The sequence below is a fragment of the Cervus canadensis genome, chromosome 28, assembly GCF_019320065.1.
Source record: "Cervus canadensis isolate Bull #8, Minnesota chromosome 28, ASM1932006v1, whole genome shotgun sequence".
Taxonomy (NCBI): domain Eukaryota; kingdom Metazoa; phylum Chordata; class Mammalia; order Artiodactyla; family Cervidae; genus Cervus; species Cervus canadensis.
Window position 1 is genome coordinate 25461070 of NC_057413.1, and position 22038 is coordinate 25483107.

The window sequence follows — 22038 nt, forward strand, 5'->3', positions numbered from 1 at the left end:
AGACAGCAGCCCATTAGGCTCCTCTGTCCCTGGGATTCTCCAGGCAAAAATACTGGAGTGGGTTGCCATTTCCTTCTTCAATGGATGCATGCATGCTATGTCGCTTCAGTTGGTCTGACTCTATGCGATCCCATGGACAGCAGCCCACCAGGCTCCTCTGTTCACAGGATCTCTAGGCAAGAACACTGAAGTGGGTTGCCATTTCCTTCTCCAAGAAAGAAGTGCATAATCATTTTATTGGGAGGGAAATGTAGACATTCAGGAGAAGAGCAGACCAATAGTAGATACAGATTAAAAAGCAGAACATTTTAATACAAAAAGAAATCATCATCTTAATGGAGTGGGAGCAAAAGGTTTTTGAAAATTTACCTACTGTCATTGCAGGTCTTTCTGAAAGAGAAAAGAAAGAGATCAAAATAAATATAATATAAAAATGGAAAGGTAATTTAAATGCAATGAAAAATTTATGTTTCAAAGTGAACCCACATGGATGTGCACACAAACACACACATGTACATACCACTGCATGAACACACACACACTCCCACAATATACACATGTCCAGTGGCTGAGAGCTCAAATTTTTCCAAAGACTGTTTTTCTCAAAATGAAAATGGGCATAAAATGAATGAGTATTCTGATTTGATAAAACTTGTAAGAAACTTCAGTTCTCATGGTACCCTTTAAAAAGTTCCTCATCCTGTTTGATATAGCTAGGCTTTTATCATTCAGTTTGTATGACCTGATAAGTACTTTGCCTTTTAGAATATGTACATTCATTTTGATTATTACATCGAAGTGATATAAAGTAGCCACGAACACTGAATTGGAGGCTCTACCACTTAATTAGAGGATCTGCCACTACTTCTAGTGGTATTACACAATATATCGCCTGGACTCCAGTAATAAAAATATTTTCATCACTAGGAATACATGACACTGTGTATGTGAATTTCTCTTTTCTGAAATAAAATTTCTCTTAAGTTCTTTGAGAAGAAAAATAAAACAATGATGGTGAAGTGGGTCTAAATCAAATGACTTAGGTATATCTTGGACAAAACTTTCACTTCAGCCAGTTTGAAAAACCTAATGGCTACAGAGGACTGGGATCAGTAAAATTTACTTGACTGAAAAGGAATGTCTACATTCATTATAATAACAGGACAAATCAAATAACCACATTGGGAAAATAATTTAATAGAAAATGAAGATGAAACCCTTAGTTGCAAAGACAAGATCCAGAAAAAAATCATGTAAAATATTCACAACTTAGAGTTGAGATAAATGATCTTTAGAAGTTGAAGTGAAAGGCACAAGTAACAGATGAAACCACATTTACATACACAGGGAAACACACTTATAGGACTTACCTTGCTCCCCTTCATATTTATCAATAAAAAAAGAAAGAAACAATTCATTCAAAATTAGTCATGATGTCAGAAAGAAGGAGGACAAAACTTTCAAATGCTTCCAAAGTTGTTTCTGAGAGTTGTTTTCTGAGAATACAGACTACAATGTTCAAAGAACATCTCATCAATCAACGAAAGATTTATTGCACTTCTGTACATGATGCACCTCCTGATGACAAAGGGATAAAGTGGAAATTATAGACTGCAAGGCAGTGTGATAGCCCTCCCTCTGGGTTAAAGGATATGGGATATGCCAATCATTGGTTTGTATTGGGCTTTCCACGTTTTTCAGAATAAAAAGAAACCACAGATTCATAACTAAAAAAGAGGTACTTAGAAAGAGAAAGAGTAGATCAAAGTCACCATTGCCCAATAATCTGTGCATTGTATACAACTTTTTTGAAATATTAAGTCAATATATAGTTGAATTTCCTCTAAAATAGAAATGATTTTAAAATACAAATACATGGAGACTGTTAAATTCTAATTGCATTTTATTTGTATTATAAGACAATATCTTAGGCAAAATCCCACAGTAATGATCTCTATGTCTTTCACAGGAAAAATTGAGAAATCAGAAAAGTAAAAGTGTTAGTTGCTCAGTCGTGTGTGACTCTTTGTGAAACTATGGACTGTAGCCTGCCTGACTCCTCTGTCCATTGGATTGTCCAGGCAAGAATACTTGGAGTGGGCTGCCATTTCCTCCTCATGGGATCTTTCAGACCAAAGGATTGAACCCGGATCTCCTGCATTGCATGCAGATTCTTTTTGGTCTGAGAGGTACATAGCAATTGAACATACCCTGTGAATTAAGTTCTTTCTACAAATACAAAATAGGAACTGAAGTTTAATAGTAAATAAATTGTTTCATTGCAAAGATAAAAGAGAAAGAATACCTCTGTTATATACAAGAAAATTTCTATGAGAATCATAAAAGAATATTCATATACTTTATAAGTGTTCTTTATATATTCTAGATGTTATTGTTGCTGTTTAGTCACTGTGTCATGTTGAACTCCTTTGTGATCCCATGGAATGTAGTCCACCAGCCTCCGTCTGTGGAATTTCCTAGGCAAGAGTCCTGGAGTGAGTTGCTATTTCCTTCTCCATGGGATCTTCCCTACCCAGGGACTGAACCTGAATGTCCTGCATTGGCAGGTGTATTTTTAACACTGAGCCCCCTGGAAGGTCCAAATATTCAGATACTTTGGAATGCTGGGGTAAGACACTCTATACCAGTGGAATAATGAGGCTGAAATTCATCTTTGACTAATGCACAAAATCAGAATTTACACATGCCTTTTTAGATAGACAAACTGAAATCAGCAAATGAGAGTCTTCTCTCATCTCTTAGATTATAAAAGCATCAGTGGTATAAAAACTGGCCCACGCACCTGGCCTCTATGACAGGAGTCCTAATATTGGATGTGTTCCAGGAAAATGTACAAAATGGAAACGATGTCCCTGTCAGACTAGTGCCCTTTATCTCATTGCCTTCTGAGTGAAATCAGGGCAAATGCTTGGAAAACAGAAAAAGCTAATGTCATAGGGAAAGAGCACTTTGGAATGAAAAGAAAGGAATATGGAAAATACAGAAAGAGGGAAGTTGTAAGAAGAGAAACTTAATCTGGGAAAAGTGTGTAAGATGTTAAATGAGTAAGTAAAGGTAGATCCCCAGGAGAAGTGTGAATGGGTGATTGACATCAAATGAAAAAGGAGGGAATGTTAACGCAACAGGAGAGCAAACATTTTACCAAGGTGGGGAGGAGGTTTACAGGATTTCAGAAAATTTACCATTTGATGTCCAATGTTCTGATATTAAAATGGAGAGATCAATGTAAATATCACATAAATTCCAACTTAATGCAAAATTTATACATAGTAATAAACCAATGAGGACAATGATGCACACACACACACAAACGCTGTGATATAGGGCCAGTTTTACCCTGAGGGTATACTCCCTGAAATAAAAATATTATTAAATTAGTGAATTTAGTGATCTGCAAGAAAATTTTATGAATAGTAGTTCTCATGGCTGCCTTTGAAAATGTTCCTTATCCTTTCAAACATTACTTAGGGTTTTATTATTCAATTTGTACGATTTCATAAGTACACTGGTTTTCAATTTACACGCACTGTATTGACTCTACTTATTACACAATTTGTTTTCCACAATAAATACTAGACAAGAGAATCTTGAAGCACTGCTTCCAGAAATACTCCAGAGAAATTTACCTGAGCACCTCAATTCACTTTTTAACCAACTGATACATACATACATAACCTGTGTTTTATAAGTTTCTATTTTTAATACATGCCTAACTAATGTTCTTATTAATAAAATTCCATGAAAAGAAGAAAATGAAGTGTTACATAGCAGTGAAATGTAACTCTAATGGTTTAAATCAAATGACCTGACATATCTAGGACAAAACTTTCCCATCTGCATTATGGGAAATGCCAATACTTTAGATGTATATGTTTAATAAATTGGCTGCCTTGAAAGGAATATCTGCATAGATTGCAACAAAAACAAATCAAAGAAGAAACAACATGGGGTATTTGAATAGCAAATGATGACGGCAACCTTCAGGGCAAAGATAAGGTTGGAGAAAATAAAGTAAACATATGGAAGTCCAATGAGAATGATGGTTTAAGGGGTTTAGAGAAAATACAAAAAGTAGATAATACTTCGATTATGTGCACAGGGAAATACATTAATGTGATTTGCCACTTTCTTCTTCATATTTATTGAGAAAATAAAAGCAAGAAAGAAACTATTAATTCAAAATGAGGGCACAATATCAGGAAGAAAGGAAAACAGAACTTTCAAAGACTGTTACAGTTCTCACTGCGATCCTAACTGGCACACATTTCTGAGAACTGGTGCTACAAGATTGAGAATCATCTCACCAATCAGAGAAAAAACTCTGTGTGTTTTACTTCCTTATACCCCTTATTGAAAAAGGAACAAGATTGCAAATGTACCACACAAGGAAGTAGACTGAAATGCTATTCTATTTCTCTGGGATAAAAGATATATTAATCATTAGTCTTGTATTTTACCTCCTACATCTTTCACAATAAAATGAAAATACACACTTATTCCTAAGAGAGATACTTGGAAATAGATGAAAGGAACAGTATAAAGCTGTCCATCTGTCCATGACTCTATCTGTGGCTATAGTCATATAAAGATTATATACTTGATAAATCAGTATATTCTTGAGTTGAATTCTCTTTGAAACATGTATATTATCTAGGGTGAAACAGATCACCAGCCCAGGTTGGATGCATGAGACAAGTGCTCGGGCCTGGTGCACTGGGAAGACCCAGCGGGATCGGGTAGAGAGGGAGGTGGGAGGGGGGATCAGGATGGGGAATACATGTAAAACCATGGCTGATTCATGTCAATGTATGACAAAACCCACTACAATATTGTAAATTAATTAGCCTCCAACTAATAAAAATAAATGAAAAAAAAATTTCTATGGCAAAACTATCATTAAAAGAGGTCATTCAACTTCTAAGAGGTGTATTTGGGTATAAGAAATATGTTTTTAAAACACTTACAATATTGTAAAGCAATTAGCCTCCAACTAATAAAAATAAATGAAAATATATATATATATATAAAATAATAAAATAAAATTCTCTCATTCTGAAAATAAAATAAAATAAAACACTTACAATAATCATTGTCCATGCATTTCACATGAAAAATTAAGAATTAAGAGATGTACTATGATTGAGCACTCCTTGTGCTTTAGAACTCCTCTTTACATATTTAATAGAAATTGCAGTTTGTTTAATAATAAGTGTGACATTGAAAATACCCAAAATACAAAACAATGTTTATGGTTAAAAAAAAATTCTGAGAATACTCATGGGAAATACTTTTACACCTGGGATTCTTTGGACAATAAGTTCTGTCACAGAGAATAAACCTTCATTTCTCATTGTCTAGTGGATTCTAACATAAATTTCATAGGCTTTGAAAGAACAAAGGATGGACAAATTTCTCTCAGTATGTGAGATCACTTCTCAACTCTTTTAGTTTGGGCAAGTTTCATTGGCATCAAAATGAGCCCTTAAACTTGAGATATGTGCCAGAGTTCCCATCTTGCAATGTGTTCTGGAAAAATATGCAGAGTGGAAACAGTGTGCCTTTCAACTGAATGCTCTTCATCTCAACAACTTCTTAATGAAACTATAACAGATCACAGAAAGACAGAAAATACTAATGATTATGGGGAAAAATTATGTGGAGCAGAAAAAGTGAGAACTGAAAAAGATTATTAGAGAAACTAAGGAAAGAATATAATCTGAAGATCTGCAGCTTAAAAATTAGGGAGGGAAAGGCAGAGACGTAGGAAAAAACAAGATAAGGAAAGGTGTATAGATTAAGAGCATGGGGATCTCAAGGGCTCAAGAAATCAATCATGTGAGAGCAGTCTGAGAGTAACAAGTTCAGAAATTTTACCATTTTTTTCTTGAGGATCTTCTGAAAAATAAAAGGGGAGATCAATAAAAACATAATGTAAATACAAATCAAATGCAGAATTAATTCAAAATTTATGTTTAAAACTAATCTTATCACAATTCAGATAAACACATTTTTACACACACATACAAGCATGCATGCATACATTGCATGTAGGTACATATAAACTGCATACAGATGCACCATGTGTAAGGTCTGGATTTTGTCCATAGCATGCATGCATACTAAGTCACTTCACTCATGTTCAACTCTTTGTGACCCATCAGGCTCCTCTGACTATGGAATTCTCCAGGCAAGAATACTGGAGAGGGTTGCCATGTTCTCCAGGGGATCTTCCTAACCCCAGGACTGAACACTGTCTCCTGTGGCTCCTGCATTGAAGGCAGATTCTTCACTGCTGAGCAACCAGGGAAGTCCTGTCCATAGCATATTCTCCCCCAAAGGAAAGTTGGCATGAAATGAATGAATGTAGTGTATTGAGAAAAATTGTCAGGAATATTTCTTCTCATGTTCACCTTTTTAAAATGGTCCTGATCCCTTTTGTCACTAGTTAAGCTTTTATTATTCAGTTAATTGAGATTTAATACATTTTATTTTGCTTTTAACTACTGCATATACTCAATTTTATATTGCAAATAGTATGTGGTATAGAATTGCCACAGATGTTAAATTAGAGAATATTGAATTAGTGTATTGTAATATATTACAGGGTAATTTTTCTGTGTTACACTATTTATAAAATTTTCATCAACTGATGAACCCATAAAACTGTGTTTTGTGAATTTCTATTTAATGCCTAAATTAAATTCTTCTTAATGAAATTCCATGAAGTCAAAGGAGACAAATCTTTAATGGCAGCAGATTAAATCTAAGTCAAATGATCTTAATATATATATTGTGGATAAAACATTCAAATTAGCCATGTGGAAAATGGCAGCACTTCAGAGGTGTGTGATTAATAAAATTTCCTTGACTCTAAAGGAATATCTGCATAAATTACAACAACCTGACAAATTAGAGTCAATAACAGAGAATGACGAATAACTGACAAAGCTAACTTTCTGCTGAAAAGATAAGTTTCAAGAACAAATCATGATCTTTGGGTGTGAAGAAAAAAGTGTAAGTCACAAATGAGATAACTCAAGGTCAATGGTGAAATACATTTATAGGAATTACCTTTGATTTCTTCACATTCATGAATAAAATAATTGAGAGAGAAGCAAATCAATATGAGGACACAATATCAAGAAGGGAGGAGGATAAATTTTTATACATTTCTATAGTTTTCTCCGGAGCCCTAACTGATGCACATTTTGGAACCATGAAGTTCAAAGACCATCTCACCAAACAGAGTAAATACTGTTTTACTAGAATACATCATTTGCTGTCAAAACAACTAAGCTTGAAAATGATACCATATTAGAAATAGAATAGCACTTCCTTGGGGATAAAGATGTATATATAAAAAGCATTGATTTTTCATTGAGGCTTACATCTTCCAGAATAAAATAAAGACCTACACTTACACAAGAAAGATGCTTATAAAGAGATAGAACAATAGCAGACTAAAGGCACCCTCTGCCCAAAAGTATTTTAGCAGTAGTCAGATAAAGCCCAGTATATGTATTAATTTGATATATTCCCTTATTGAATCCCCTTGACATTAAAAGATAAGTTGAAGAAATAGCATTAGAAAGAGGATGTTATAGTTCTAACGATTATATTATTGTAAGAAAAAAATGGGAACATTCTAGAATAATTGTTTCACATATCATGTAAGTGAAAATTAGGTCACAGGCCACACAATGCACTTGGCTCCTGCTTCTTTTGACGCACAGCTAGTAAGAGGAGAGATCCATTAGAATCAACATCCCAGACAAAGTATATTATCTATCTCCATTGCTACTTTATTTGATTATATTCTTGCCAATGAAAAGTCAGCAAAATTAATAGGGTTATTTCTTGCCTGGAACCTGTTTCCATTGTGATTTTCTCATGACCTCGTTCTGCATGAAAAGGAAAAATATTAAAATTACTTACTTCATAATTTTTGTTAAATTCATTCAGTTTCCCAGTTTTCTTACTCTGATGAAATACACATAACAAAATTTTTTATCTTAATCATTTTCCAGTGTAGAATTTGGTTGTGTTAAGTATATTTATATTGTGCAACCATCATGAACAACCATCTTGCAACAATGAAACTCTGTACCTATTAAAAAATTATACTTAGGGTTCCCTCTTTCCAATCCCTGGAAACAATCATTGTACTTTAGTTTTCTTTCTTTTTTTAAAAAGCGTCTCCCTTTTCTTCATGCTCCAGTTACTGGTAGAGCAGCATTCTACTCTGTTTCTGTGTTTAGATTTCTTTTTTTTTGAGTCCACATATAAATCTGATCTTGCAATATTTATCTTTATATGTCTGATTTATTTCACTTAGCAAAATGTCTTCCAGGCTCATTCGTCTTGTCACAAAAGGTAATATCTTTTTCTTTCTTAAGGCTGAATAATATATCATTGTATTCTATACATATTCTCCTTATATGCTTGTCTGTTGATGTACAATTAGGTTTTTCAATGTCTTTGTCATTGTATAATGCAGCAATGAACATGAGTGAAGGTATTGCTTTGTGCTCCTGTTTCCTACTAGTGGTTTTATGACTTCAGATCTTATGTTTAAGTAATTCACAAGGGAAGTAATACCAGAAGGAAAATCAGAGAATCAGAAAAGACTAAACAACATCAGAAGTGGTAAATATCCATGTGTATATGTGTAAGTAAATGTTAGTCATTCGTCGTGTCCAACTCTTTGTGACCCCAAGGACTATGGCTTGCCAGGCTCCTCTGCCTATGGGGAATTCTCCAGGCAAGAATACTGTAAGCGGGTAGCCATTCCCTTCTCCAGGGGAATCTTCCTGACCCAGAGACTGAACCTGAGTCTCATGCATTGAATGCAGATTCTTCACTGTCTGAGCCACCAGAGTAAATATCTAGATATATAAAGTAGTTACCTTTCTCTAATTTTCTCTTAAAGACATAAATATTTGATTTATAAAAAATTGAATATTGACATGTGTTTTTCATAAAGTACAGAAGGCAGGGGAGTTAAAAGGACCTACATTGTTGCTGTTTCTATATTTTGAATAAATATAAAATGTAAGAATGATGTAAAGTGTTAGAGCTAAAAAGTCAAAAGATAAAACAATATCCTATCCTGAAATTATTCAAATAATCCAAAGAAAACTGAAAAGGGAACACAAAGGTCAAAAGTCAGATGAGGTAAGTAAAAATATATACAAAATGGTAGACATGTATCCTACTATATCAAGAATTACACCAATGCACTGCAGAACATACTCTAGAGGCAAACTGAATGCAGAATATCACTAGAAGAAAGGCAATACTTACACTGCTTTGAATGCTTTTTCAGCAACTTGTCAATTTTCACAAAACAACAAAAATCTACAAAATAAAAGAAACAAATAATTGAGAAAAAAATTAAAAGTCAAAATTTGGGTCTTTGCAGAGAGCAGCAAAACTGATAAAATATTCATCTATTAGATCAAGAATAATACAGATCAAGAGATACTGCAAATAACCAACATTAGGAATAAAGGTGGAGCTGTCACAATAAATTCTGTATATATTAAAAGGATAATGAGAGAATATTTTATCAACTTATAAGGCAAATTGGATAAGCTTGATTAAATTTTTAAAAATTCCTTGAAAATACAACCTACTAGAGGTGATACAAGAGAAACAAAATATCATTATCAGATATTAAAGAAATGGAATTTATCAAAACCTTTCCTCAAAAAAAGTTCAGAACAGTGATTTCACTGGTGAATTCTTCTATTTAAAGAAGAAATACCATGTCTTTTACAAACTCTTGCATAAAATAGTAAATGACGAAACATTTATCAATTTGTTTCATGAGATCAGTATATATCTGAAAACAAAACCAGGCAAAGATATTACACAAAAAGTAAGTTTTCACATCATCAGCACTCATAAGCAGAAATAAAAGAAATGCTTTACAAAGAAATTACAACTCCAAATCCAAAATATTATGAGAAGACTGGGGTCAGCAGAATTTATCCCCACAATGCAAAACTGTTCAATACTCTTAAAGCAATCAGTGCAACTCATCATATTAACAAAATAAAGGGAAAAAAAAAAAACAGGTAATCATTTCAAGGACTTTTAAATAAAGCATTTGAAAAAATATGCCATCTGTTCATAGTTTAAAAAAACTAAAATGCCATTGTAATAGCAATGGGGGGAATCTCTTCAACTTGATCAATGACACTCATGAAAAAATCCTAAAGCTTATATTGCATTTAATTTTGAAATATTGAATGTTTCCTCCAAGATTGAAAAACAGGAAAAAGAACCCATTCTCACCACTTTTCATCAATAATTTACTTGAGGTACTAGCCATTGCAGTAAAAAGGAAAAGAACATTTAAAAATCAGAAACTTAAAAAGTAAAACCATCTCTATTTGCAAATAATGCATAGAATATACATGTAAAATTTCTAAGGAATCTACAAAGCATCTGCAACTAATAAGAGTATTAGCAAGATTACAGAATACTGTTAATATACAAATATCAATTTAACTTTATGTACTAGCAATAGACAGATGACAAATTAAATATAGAAAGTTCATTTGTATTAACAAAAGTGTAAAATACTTAAGACTATACATCACAAAAGTCATGTAGTATATCTGCTGTGAAAACTGCCGGTTATTGTTAGGAAAAATTAAAGAAAACATGAAGGGAGAGAAATTCCATTTTTTTTCTTTTACAATTTATAAGACTCTTAATTGTTAATTTTCTATTCTCCCTAAAATAATCTACAGCATCAGCCTCATCCCCATGAAAAATTTAGCTGCCTTTTCCTTTGTGGAAATTCACAAACTGATACCGAAGGGCCTAGTTTAGTCAAAACAATATTAAAATGAGGAAAAAAGTGACAGTTTATATACATATATATTTTTAATTTCAATAAAGGTACATTAACTCAGAAATGTATGTCATTAGCATTAGGAAAGATACACTGACTAATGAACCTGAATGAGAAATACAGAAATCCATCCATATTTATATGCTTAAATAATTAGCAATAAAAGTGCCAAAGCCATTCAATGGGAGAAAGAATAATTTTTCAGTAAATGGCATTGGAGCAATTGAGTATTCACTTAGAAAGAAATAACCAACAACTCTAACTTCATAATATTAAAAAAATCAAATATCAGTAGGGTTACATATAAAACAATTCATAGATGTTCTAGAAAAGCACACGGGGAATTTTTAACACTTTAGGCAAGTATTTCTTAGAATATATAAAACACGATTCAAAAAAAATTTATAAGTTGGATCTTAAAATTTTTAAATTTTTTCTTCAAAAGATATAATCAAGGAAAGAAAGGAAAATATTTACAAAATAGCTGGCAATTTTTTGTGATACAGTATGATCAGTTCTGCAGATAGTCTATTCCGTTATGGGATGACAGAGCATAGTACTCTCAAATAGGCAGCAAAAATCTAATTGGTACAATTCTTTTGTTTTCTTAAAAACTAAAGCTTTGATTTCAGCATACAGATGCTCAAAATAGAATTATGCTTTTAAATCTTACAGGTCTCTTTTTACATGTATTGCATTATCATGGTTTTCATATCCTGTTTTGTTGTTGTTTAGTGGCTAAGTCATGTCAGACTCTTTCACAACCCCATAGACTGTAGCCTGCCGGGTTCCTCTGTCCTTGTGATTTCCCAGGCAGGAATTCTGGAGTGGGTTGCCGTTTCCTTCTCCAGGAGATCTCCCTGACCCAGAGATTGAACCCGTGTCTCTTGCAAGTCTCCTGCATTGCAGGTGGATTCTTTACTGCTGAGCCGCCAGGGAAGCGCATCCTGTTTTAGACATTGATATTAAGTAAGTAAAAGAGTACAAAGAAGTCTTATGAGGGATTTCAGTTTATAAAGGATTGACTTTAAGTAGAGAAGTACAGGGCAGAAACAGGACTCAGAATGTTCTCACCTGACCAAAAAAAAGGTCCGTTGGACAGATGGTGGTGGAAGGAGAATTCAGGAATGAAGGAAGGACAGAGACCGTGGAAAGGATCCATGACCAATAAATAGGGAAAGAGCCAGACTAGTTGTGAGAGTCAGAGAGAGTAGGGTGAAGGCCCAGTATCCAATGCTGGAGAGCGCTCGGCTCTTCTAGAGGAGCTCTTAAGGTTTTATAACTAGGAAAAGAAAAAATAAAAGATGGACAAATCATGAGGATCAGAGCCACTAAATCTAGATCCTTTTGTCTAAATTCACCATGTCTCTATTGCGCTTTCTCAGGCCCTTCATGCACACACACACGAACACACACACACACACCCACACACACACACACACATGCACTCCACTTCTAAATTCTCAGGAAACAAAAAGCTTTAAACTCACCTGGCTTAATTATCAACAAAGCAGTGTCAGTTTCCTCTCATCTTTTGAGGTCCCTCTGAAATACTGAAGCTTCAGTCAGCTTCTTCCTCCCTGCTCTGTAACCAACAGGGGTATGAGGGCGGCAGGAGGGCAGGAAGCCGCAGAGAAGGGAACTCTGGACTGCACTTTACTCCTCTGCGTTCATAGGATGGTAATAAATACGGTCTCACATGAACCTAAAGCTGATATATATGCTCATGTGAAGACACACACACATTTAAAAACCCTGTGAAGAATGGCTGTCCTTCTTCCTGCTTTTATTATATTATTTTCAAAAGAATAGCATAAAGGTAGATATTTAAGTAAAATATTATACCGACTTTCTAGAATTCTGTTATTCCCTTTTTCAGAGTAAGGAAGTGTATATATACACACTTTCACTATATACATATATATATATATGTGTGTGTGTGTGTGTGTGTGTATATATATATGCTTTCACTATATATATATATAGTTGGTTTTTTTTTTGAAATCTAAACTCATTAAAGTTTGTGGAAAATCTACCTGGGACATTGAGGGTGGCTGATTCTTAATTTTACAGTCCCATAATTGTTTATAACCTGTGTGTGCAAAAAGTTCTGATAGATACTTACAATTGTCAAGAGTTTGCTCTCTCCAGGATAACCCCAAGCCTTAAACAATATCAATCCATAAAACTAAATTAGAGATTCTAATAGTTGCTACAGGCAATAACTCAGAAACAACCCAGCTTTCATTTGTTGGTCATTTGCACTAACTTTTTAGGATATAAACTAAATGCTAGGGGTTATTACCTGAGTATATTAGATACATCTTGATTCTTCCCATTTTGATCCCTGCTTGAGAACACCATTGACCCTCATGGCTGTCAGTCCCCATGCTCACATCAGCATCATGCATTTCTTTGGCCTCAGAGTCATTCATTCCATGTCTGAGAATGATCCCTGCTCTCAGGTGGGCAATTTGGACAACCAAGCACAAGATGTTCCCATACCTACCCCTTCCTCCTGTCAGACAAAGTAGTAAAAATATGTGTCTCGAACATGTTGTAGATGAGAAAAGCAGAACTCTGCTATTTGGAGGATGTATTTGAAAATAACAGAAAAGATTAAAAGCAGATTTTAATGGTCTTGTATGCACAAAGGACATCAGACGAGGAAGCTCCTCTAGACCCTACCTTCTTCTTTGATTCATAGAATTTCAAGAACTTGAAGAAAATTGTGGCCATAGTTTTGTGAATGTATAGATACCATGATGTCAAGGTGATGGTTTTCATATTCCTCTTAATCTATGAGCCTATTACTTGCTATTTACTGCCTTATTACTGGTGAAATTGTTGTTCCATATCAGTGTGAAAATATCAAATAGGAAAAGATTAAGCCCCAAATAACACCCAAGTCCTACCATTAAAATCCTATTGAAAATATCAGGAATTTCTGCCAAGTAAGTGTATTTAACTTTCTAATCTACTCAGTTACAGACCTTTGGCCTATTTCTCTACAGTTAACTCACTATGGAAGCCAGAAAAAAAGTTAATACTGATAAATGCATTCTGGGGAATCTTCAGAAATCCTTCACTTTAGATCCTAATCTTATTGGTAAAAATGACCAGCTCAGCTTCCCTAGATTGAGACTAGCTTGTGTCTTGCTCAGATATGTCAATCCTCTCTGTAACTTCCCTTCCATTCAGTTTTCGACAGTTCTATATATATATATACATATATATATATATATATTTACTTTTGGAGTGTGTTGTGATTTTGTGTGTCTATGATTTTGTGCTGTGTTACTTTAAGTGTGAACTCCATGGGCCAACCTATTGGTGTCAGAATGGGAATTGAGCCTGGCACACCTCTTATAGGGGCAGATGAGGAAATGCCATGATACACATTCCTCCAAGTGCATACTTTTATCTCAAAATGTATTTTCAATAATAGAATTAAGTCAGATATCAAATAAAAGGATAATCATTTACTTATCCCACCTAATGTTCAGATTCATTGCTATCCAGCTTTTAAAATTTTTATTAATTCATACTTGCTTGTGCACCATGGAAAAGGGTGAAAACTTAGTTAAGTGCTTTTAGAACAAATGGACAGTTGAGTTAATGGATTTCATATGCCTTTATATTATTTTTATGACTCTATTGCAATCTACATTTTTAAATAGTTCATATGGCATAATTCATGCATTTTCTTTTTCAAGAGCTTGCTGATTTTCCCATCTCCATTTCTCTCCATGAATCCTCTACTGAGTGTAATCAGGAGCCTGTCTCCCTGTCATTCTCTTTCTCTTCGCTCACTTCTTAGTATGTTCTTGATCTTTGAACATAGGACTTTAGAAAATATGAGAAGGGACTACAAATGTTTTTATTGCCCAGATAAGAATGATTGCAGAAATAAATCAGCCGAAACTAATACTTAGCAAAGATATCTTTCTGGGCTATAAATTGTTCACCTTTGTATTTCGTCCATAAGGTTGCGGAGGGGTGGTATTGCTCTTACTGCTGGGAGAGGAGCTTAATGTAGACACCTTTTTTGTGTTTCAGTGTTGAAAACTTAGAGAATCCTCTAGGTTTCATAAAAAGGAACTAAAATATTCATACTTTTCAGAGGCAAAGGTCATGATAAAATTGGTGCATGAGAACAATTAGAAGAAAGATTTGAAAAGGACCTAAAAAGTCAATATACAGATCAGAGGGACTTTCAGAAAAAGTAGAAAGAAAAATGCAAGGACCCCACAGAATGTTGGAAGATCATTTCTGCACAGAGATAAATAACATCATCTATGGAGGTCAGTATTAACTGGTTGGTAGTAACAGGAGCATGAATCTGGGCTACATCTGAGGTTGTGATTATGAGATACAAACCTAATGAGACATGGTAATGTGTGAGCTCCTCCCTCAGGGAAAAAAAAAAAACCAAATGGTGACAAATCTAGACCATAATTAACTGAGAAACAAAAGTGCAACTGGGACAATTTCTATGATTAACCTGCACAAGCACTCCCATGTTTTCTTGCACTTTCTCATCATCTCAAGCACTCAGAGATGTCCCTCTTCTCCAGAGTCTACAGTTCCCTTTGCTTTCATAATGTTTCCCCCAGTTTAGTATGGTCTTGGCTTCCAGAGGTATTAACTTTCCACTGGATCCGTTATTTATGCAGATTATGTTAGTCACCTCTTAAACACAGCCTGAGAGTATTTTAACCACCAATTTGGTAGGTAATTTTTCTCTTGTAAAGATCTTTTCTACCATGTGTACCCTTATTCAATCTTCAGTAGTAGTCACTAAGCCTATGACACTCAAATCTTGTTTGACTCCCATGAAATACTCATTTTTTTTGTATCTATGGAACTCTGTAGGCCTGTTACAGGGTCTTTTTCTTCATCCCAGCTCTTAACCTCTTCCCTATACCCCAGTTATACTCCTCTTGAGCTCCCAACAGATATTTAATGACTTCTAGAACATCTCATTTTGGTTATTTTATTTGTTCTTTGAATTCAGCACATGCAAACATGAATTCACCATTTGCTCCTCAAATTGTGTCCTGTGCCATGTATTCATTCTAAAAGAATGTCAAGTCATCCACTCATATTTAGGAAATATAATATTTTCTGATCATTGTTCTTCAGAGAAAATACATTTTTGAAAGATACACTATTTTCTCCCTATTTTTATTTATCAATATTTCCATAGAAATTTTACATTCTTGTCATAATTTCAGAGGGTTATTGCTGGGAGTACAGGTGTATTTGCTTGATATCTTAATTGTCTGTCCAACCTGTTATTTAAGCAAAATATAAGTGCAAATGATCAGGTTCCTAAAGGTTTAAGTTCTGCTATCTTTGAAAACATGGTTCAAAACCTGGCAAACGTCTATTTGTTGAGAGTTTCTCCTTCTAGGAAGCTTTTTCTTTCAAGCACTTCAAAACTGTAGAAATTTTATACTACTCTCCTCTTTTCCTCTGCTTCCCCTGCCAACCTCTTGCACTGCCACAGCACTTAATAAACGTCCCATGGGAAAAAATATCCCTCAGAGTGGGAGCCTCTATTTTCTACTTCATTGCTACAGATTCACCTGTCTGTCAAAGGCTATACCATTGTCCCTCTGATCAAACTAAACCCTTTCCTGAATTAGCAAATTATCCCCAGGAAATAAACTGCCAAGAGAATCAGCTTATCTGTTCAAGTAAGTATTTCTTCCTTAGCTTTTTGTCATTGAGATCAAGTTCACTCTGCTTGCAGCATGAAAGGCCAATAAGCACATAGATGGGATGTTGAGGCAAATGCCATGCTTAGTTTCTGAGTTTGTCTGACTCTTTGTGACCCCATGGTCTGTAGCCCATCAGGCTCCTCTGTCCATGGGGTTTCCCAAGAAAGAATACTGGAATGGATTGTTCTTTTCTTCTCTAGGGGATCTCCCCAACCCAGGGCTCTAACCTAAGTCTCCTGTGTTTCCCACATTGGCAGGCAGATTCTTTACCACTGAGCTACCTGGGAAGCCTCCCAGGTTGAGGCAAGGAATAGGACTTTATTAGGAAAGCCAGCAGATCAAGAAGATGGCTTACTCATCAGACTAATGTCTCAAAATAACCATCTTCTCGGGGTCTGGATACCAGATTCGTTTATAGAACAAAGTTGAAGGGAGGTGAGGAAATGAAGTTAATCTGGCAGGTATCTCCTAGAATGGCAAGACTCAGGGAGAGGATGTTGCTCATTTCTTCCTTCCTGTAGTCACCCACAGGTGGACAGGGTCCCACACAAAGGCATTTTGGTTTAACATTCAAGCAGAGGGATAGGGTTCCCCAAAGCAGGCCATTATGTATAAACAATATCCTTTTAGTGAACAAAAGCAATGGGAAGGTTAAAGTCAAAGAATCAGATCCAGCATGGAGACAAAATTGGCTCTTTGCAGTCATTTTGACTTGTTTAAATCTACGATTTAACTTACTCATTTCATTTATTCTCAAAATTAAGAGTATTACCCACCACATTCTACTCAGAAACACAAGTCTCCAATTTACTATGTTTTTAAGTGGAATAAATTTTAATGTGAATTTCCCTGCTCAAGTGGATTTAATTTCTCATGAAATAGAAGACAAACTCTACCTCTCATGATCATTCTTTCTATATAAAATTTGAAATAAAAAGAATTAGAGAAATTTGTTTTTAAAGTTTAAAATTTTAATATATATAAAAGCAATTTAAATGCCAAATAGAGATAATATATTTTTTTGTTAAAAAACAAACATGCAAAAACCTTCCCTGCTATAACTACTTTAAAATGAAGAGAGTCAGAATTTATGAATGTTAAGTATTTACAGTAGACAATCGATCGAGATGTTAAATCCTCCAAGTACTCACTCATCTCTTTTAAGAACTGCTTTTTTGGTTTCCTGGATATTTGTATTCCCTTCTACTCTCTTGGAGGTAGCTTTGCTCTCCTTTGCCTAACTCTCCTTCAAGCAATTCCTGTGTAGACCGTTTTCAAATCCTAATGCTTTTTCCACCTTCTTCTACACTGATTCATATAAACTCCAGAGAGGTTAAACAAATATTCAGATAGCTGATCACTTTTGCCATATAAAATTTTGAAATATTAGCACTGAAAAATATATCAAAGAATATTGGAAGAAAATCTGAGAGGAAAACTAATATCAAAATATCTATCTACATCTATGTGTGTGTGTGTGTGTGTGTGTGTGTGTGTAGAGAGAGATACACATAGATATATAAAGATAAAAGTGATTAGATGCCAGTGGAGAGTAGTAAGAAGAGATTGAAACCCTAAACTGCCTGATTATTGTTTGTATTAGGAGGTCTTGAAAAATCTACATCTCATTGGCTCCCTGTAAACAACCAGCAGGGATATGGTAAAAGATGTATCCTCAGTTGAGAACAATATTCCCACTACCACCCTCCCCTCGAGACCTGCCCTCATGGGCTCATTATGTCCCACAACATCTGGGACATGGAACCCATAAATTCAAGTTAGAAAATCAAGTTGGTAGCTTCCCTCTTTACAAAGTGAAGTACTGTTTTGGTCTTCTCCAGGTAACTCAAAGTTCCTAGACTCCACATCCCCAAAATAAAGCTACTGTCAAATAACTTGACTTTAGCTATTTCAAAAAATTTCTAATACAATTATTATGGCTTAAAATTATTTGAAAGAAACCAATATATTCTTCACCAGGAGAATGGATAAACAAACTGTCAAACACACTTAGGATGGAATGTGAAAGTGATAGTCACTCAGTCGTGTTTGAATCTTTGCCACCCATGGACTATCTCCTGCCAGGCTCCTCTGTCCAGGGAATTCTTCAGGCAAGAATACTGGAATGGATAGTTATTTCTTTCTTCAGGGGATCTTCCCAACCCAGGGATCGGACTCGGGTCTCCTGCATTGTAGGTAGATTCTTTACCATCTGAGCCTTGAGAGATGTTACTCATCAATTAGAAGAAATGCACTATCAAGCCACAAAAAAGCATGGGGGTAACTCAAATGCATTTCTCTCAGTGAAAGAAGCCAGTCTGAAAAAAGCTGTAACACTATACGATTTCCACTACATGACATGCAGGAAAAGGCAAAACTATAGACACAGTAAAAGGATCAGTGGTTGCTAGGGGTTTAGAAGAAGTGGGAGTAGAAATGGACAGGTAGAGGGTGGAGCCCAATTGATGTTGGTTCATCAATTATAACGGATGTACCACACCGATCCAAGCAGTTACTAGGTGGAACAGTGTTCAGGGAATAAGGGTTATAGGTAAATTTTGTGTAATTTATGCACAACTTTTCTGTAAGCCTAAGGTTGCTCTTAGAATAAAGTCTATTATAATGTTTGTAAAATGGACTAAAGACTCCCAGAAAATACACAGAATGTAAATAAGCACAGGAAAAAAATGTTCAACATTATAGCCATTCAGATCAGTTCAGTTCAGTCGCTCAGTCATGCCGGACTCTTTGCGACCCCATGAATCGCAGCATGCCCTGTCCATCACCAACTCCTGGAGCTTACTCAAACTCATGTCCATCGAGTCGGTGATGCCATCCAGCCATCTCATCCTCTGTCGTCCCCTTCTCCTCCTGCCTTCAATCTTTCCCAGCATCAGGGACTTTTCCAATGAGTCAACTCTTCGCATGAGGTGGCCAAAGTATTGGAATTTCAACTTCAGCATCAGTCCTTCCAATGAACACCCAGGACTGATCTCCTTTAGGATGGACTGGTTGGATCTCCTTGCAGTCCAAGGGACTCTCAAGAGTCTTCTCCAACACCACAGTTCAAAAGCGTCAAAGATGGATTCATATAATAGCACAATGAAATACCATCCCATACCTATTATAATGGATAGAATTAAATATTAACAATGAGTGAAATGTGAAACAAGAAATCAAAACTAACAATACCAAGTGCTGGTAATTGTGTGAGGCAATTGGAACTCTCAATCATTTCTAGTAGGAATACAGAATGGTACAGCCACTCTAGAAAGAGTTTGGCAGTTTCTTATAAAATTGTAACTGCTTTAATCCTATGATCCAGTCATTTTGTTTTTAGATATTTACCATTGAAAAGTGAAAACTGATATTCACAGACAAATGTTTACATAAATGTTTATAGCATCTTAATTGTTATGGCAGTCTGAAACATGGGTTTGAAAAGAATTTCCAGATACAGAGTACTGCAGAAAGGAGGAAGTTTATTAAAAACAAAGAGCAGAGATAATGTGGGCACTGTGCGTATGGCAGGTTACACTCTCAGTGGCAAGTTGACGCTTTTTGTGGGTTAGCAGCCAATTCTTATAGCTTCAAAACAAAGAAAATTTCTGCTGCAAAGTTGGCCTTGGGGTAATATATGGTGGGCATTTTTATCTAATATGGGGTCAGGAAGTCTGCTGGTAATGTTCAGGGGGGGCTCTTGACAACGATTATAATGGGGCTCAGTCAGCTTCCAGGATGACTTTGGCCCTGGGCTCTGCTTCTGTGACCTTGGGGCAAGACTCCACATTAATTTATAATCATCTCAGTTGGAAACAACATAAACATCCTTTAGAGATTAAACAGTCAAATTGCTGTACATTAATTCACTGGAACACTAATTAGCAAATAATAGGAATCAAGTATTAATACCTCTAATATCATGGTTGAATATCAAAAGCCTTATTCTAAGGGAAAGGAGCCAATCTCAAAACATTAAATATAATACGATTCTGTCTATATGAACTTCTGGTAAAATATAGAAGCACTAATCTGATCAATTATTTCCAGGTTGGGTATTAATGAAAGGTTTGACTACACAAGTCTACCATAAAATAGCTTCTTTGAATAGTGAAACTGTCTTTTATCCTGAATGTAGTAGTGGCTACATGAGTCTGTGTAAGTGTTAAAACCCACAAGACTGTCCTAAAAAGTCATTTATACTCTGTGTACATTAAGAACATGTCTTCCCAAGCTATAAATAGTAGTAAGAAAAGGCAGGAAATATCCAATATCTCAGAGGGAATGGGAGGGTAAAAAATTAAGGATGGAATATAGATGTTCACACAGAGAAAGCAAAAGAATAAACTGGAAAACATCCGTTTCCCTCTGTCACTAAGAGGGAACTAAGTTACACACTTATGTCACTAAGTTAGACAACTGAGAACAACTCAATTATTTTTTACTTGAAGGTTTTAATTTTATTTTTCTGCATATCACTTTATAAATGCAGATCAAAACTCAAAGGTACAAGGAATACAAAATGAAAAGTTATTCTCCCCTTTATTTCTATCTTTGACATTTTAAAATTGTAATCTTAAGACATTACAGTACTGTATGGACAATCACATGCACTAGTTCCGTGTGTACATTTATAATGATAATATGATTATATGAACTTTTTCTTCATTAGTTCACTAATTACTTCATTAATTACACATACCACAAGCAACATAGTTTTTACCCTGAACCATGCTTTGGGGGAGCTGTTTATGAAGAAAATAAGAGGATAAGGAAAACCATACAATGGATAAGAAAAAATAATTTGCTTCTGGTATAGAAGAATTCCCGTCATGATCAGATACTTCAAGCCACACTGATATGCAGCTTATATGATGCTTCTAGTACAGGGGATTCTGGGCTGCTCCAGGCACTGGACAGATGGTCAAATGCTCTGACTCACTGGGCCAAAGCCTGAAAAAAGGTTTTAAAGGCCCACCAAAGGCACCTTCAGACAAAGTGTGAAAGTGAGATTTATCTATCATATTATAAAATGAAATATATCTTTCCTCATATTCTAGGAAAATGCATACTCTGGCTGGGTGCCCTTTACAGTGAGTTTTGTTTCTGGAGAGCTGAGTGCCCAGTACTCCTGCTTATAGAACCTGAGGGCCCAGAAATCATCTTCAGGTTTGATGCAAATCTTGCCCTTCCTCATCACATGAGGTCTACACATCCCAAGGTCTCAGGTGCCACAGATCCCAACCTCTACTTCCTACCACCTCCCTGAGGTGATGTCCTGATGACCCAGCACACAGGGAAGAGAACAAAATCTCTGTGGTACCTCCTCAGGTAGGTCTTGAGACTTCTCTCCCCAGGTTACATGTCTGTTCCCTTCCAGCAAGATGAGGGAAGGATGGGCAGGGGCTGGATCCAGAGTGATAGTCA

At 35.4% G+C, this 22038-nt stretch overlaps 1 protein-coding gene and 1 long non-coding RNA gene across 2 annotated transcripts in view; both read right to left on the minus strand.

Moving 5' to 3' along the window:
• The window catches only part of LOC122429259 (butyrophilin subfamily 1 member A1-like), a 197182-nt gene that overhangs the window by 107626 nt on the left and 67518 nt on the right, over positions 1-22038 (minus strand). The gene's annotated exons all lie outside the window — the stretch shown is intronic.
• On the minus strand, positions 7848-12527 carry LOC122430084. Its single transcript, XR_006266224.1, has 3 exons — positions 12376-12527; positions 9325-9378; positions 7848-7922 (listed from the first exon to the last, which is right to left on the minus strand). It is a non-coding gene; the product is annotated as an uncharacterized LOC122430084 (long non-coding RNA).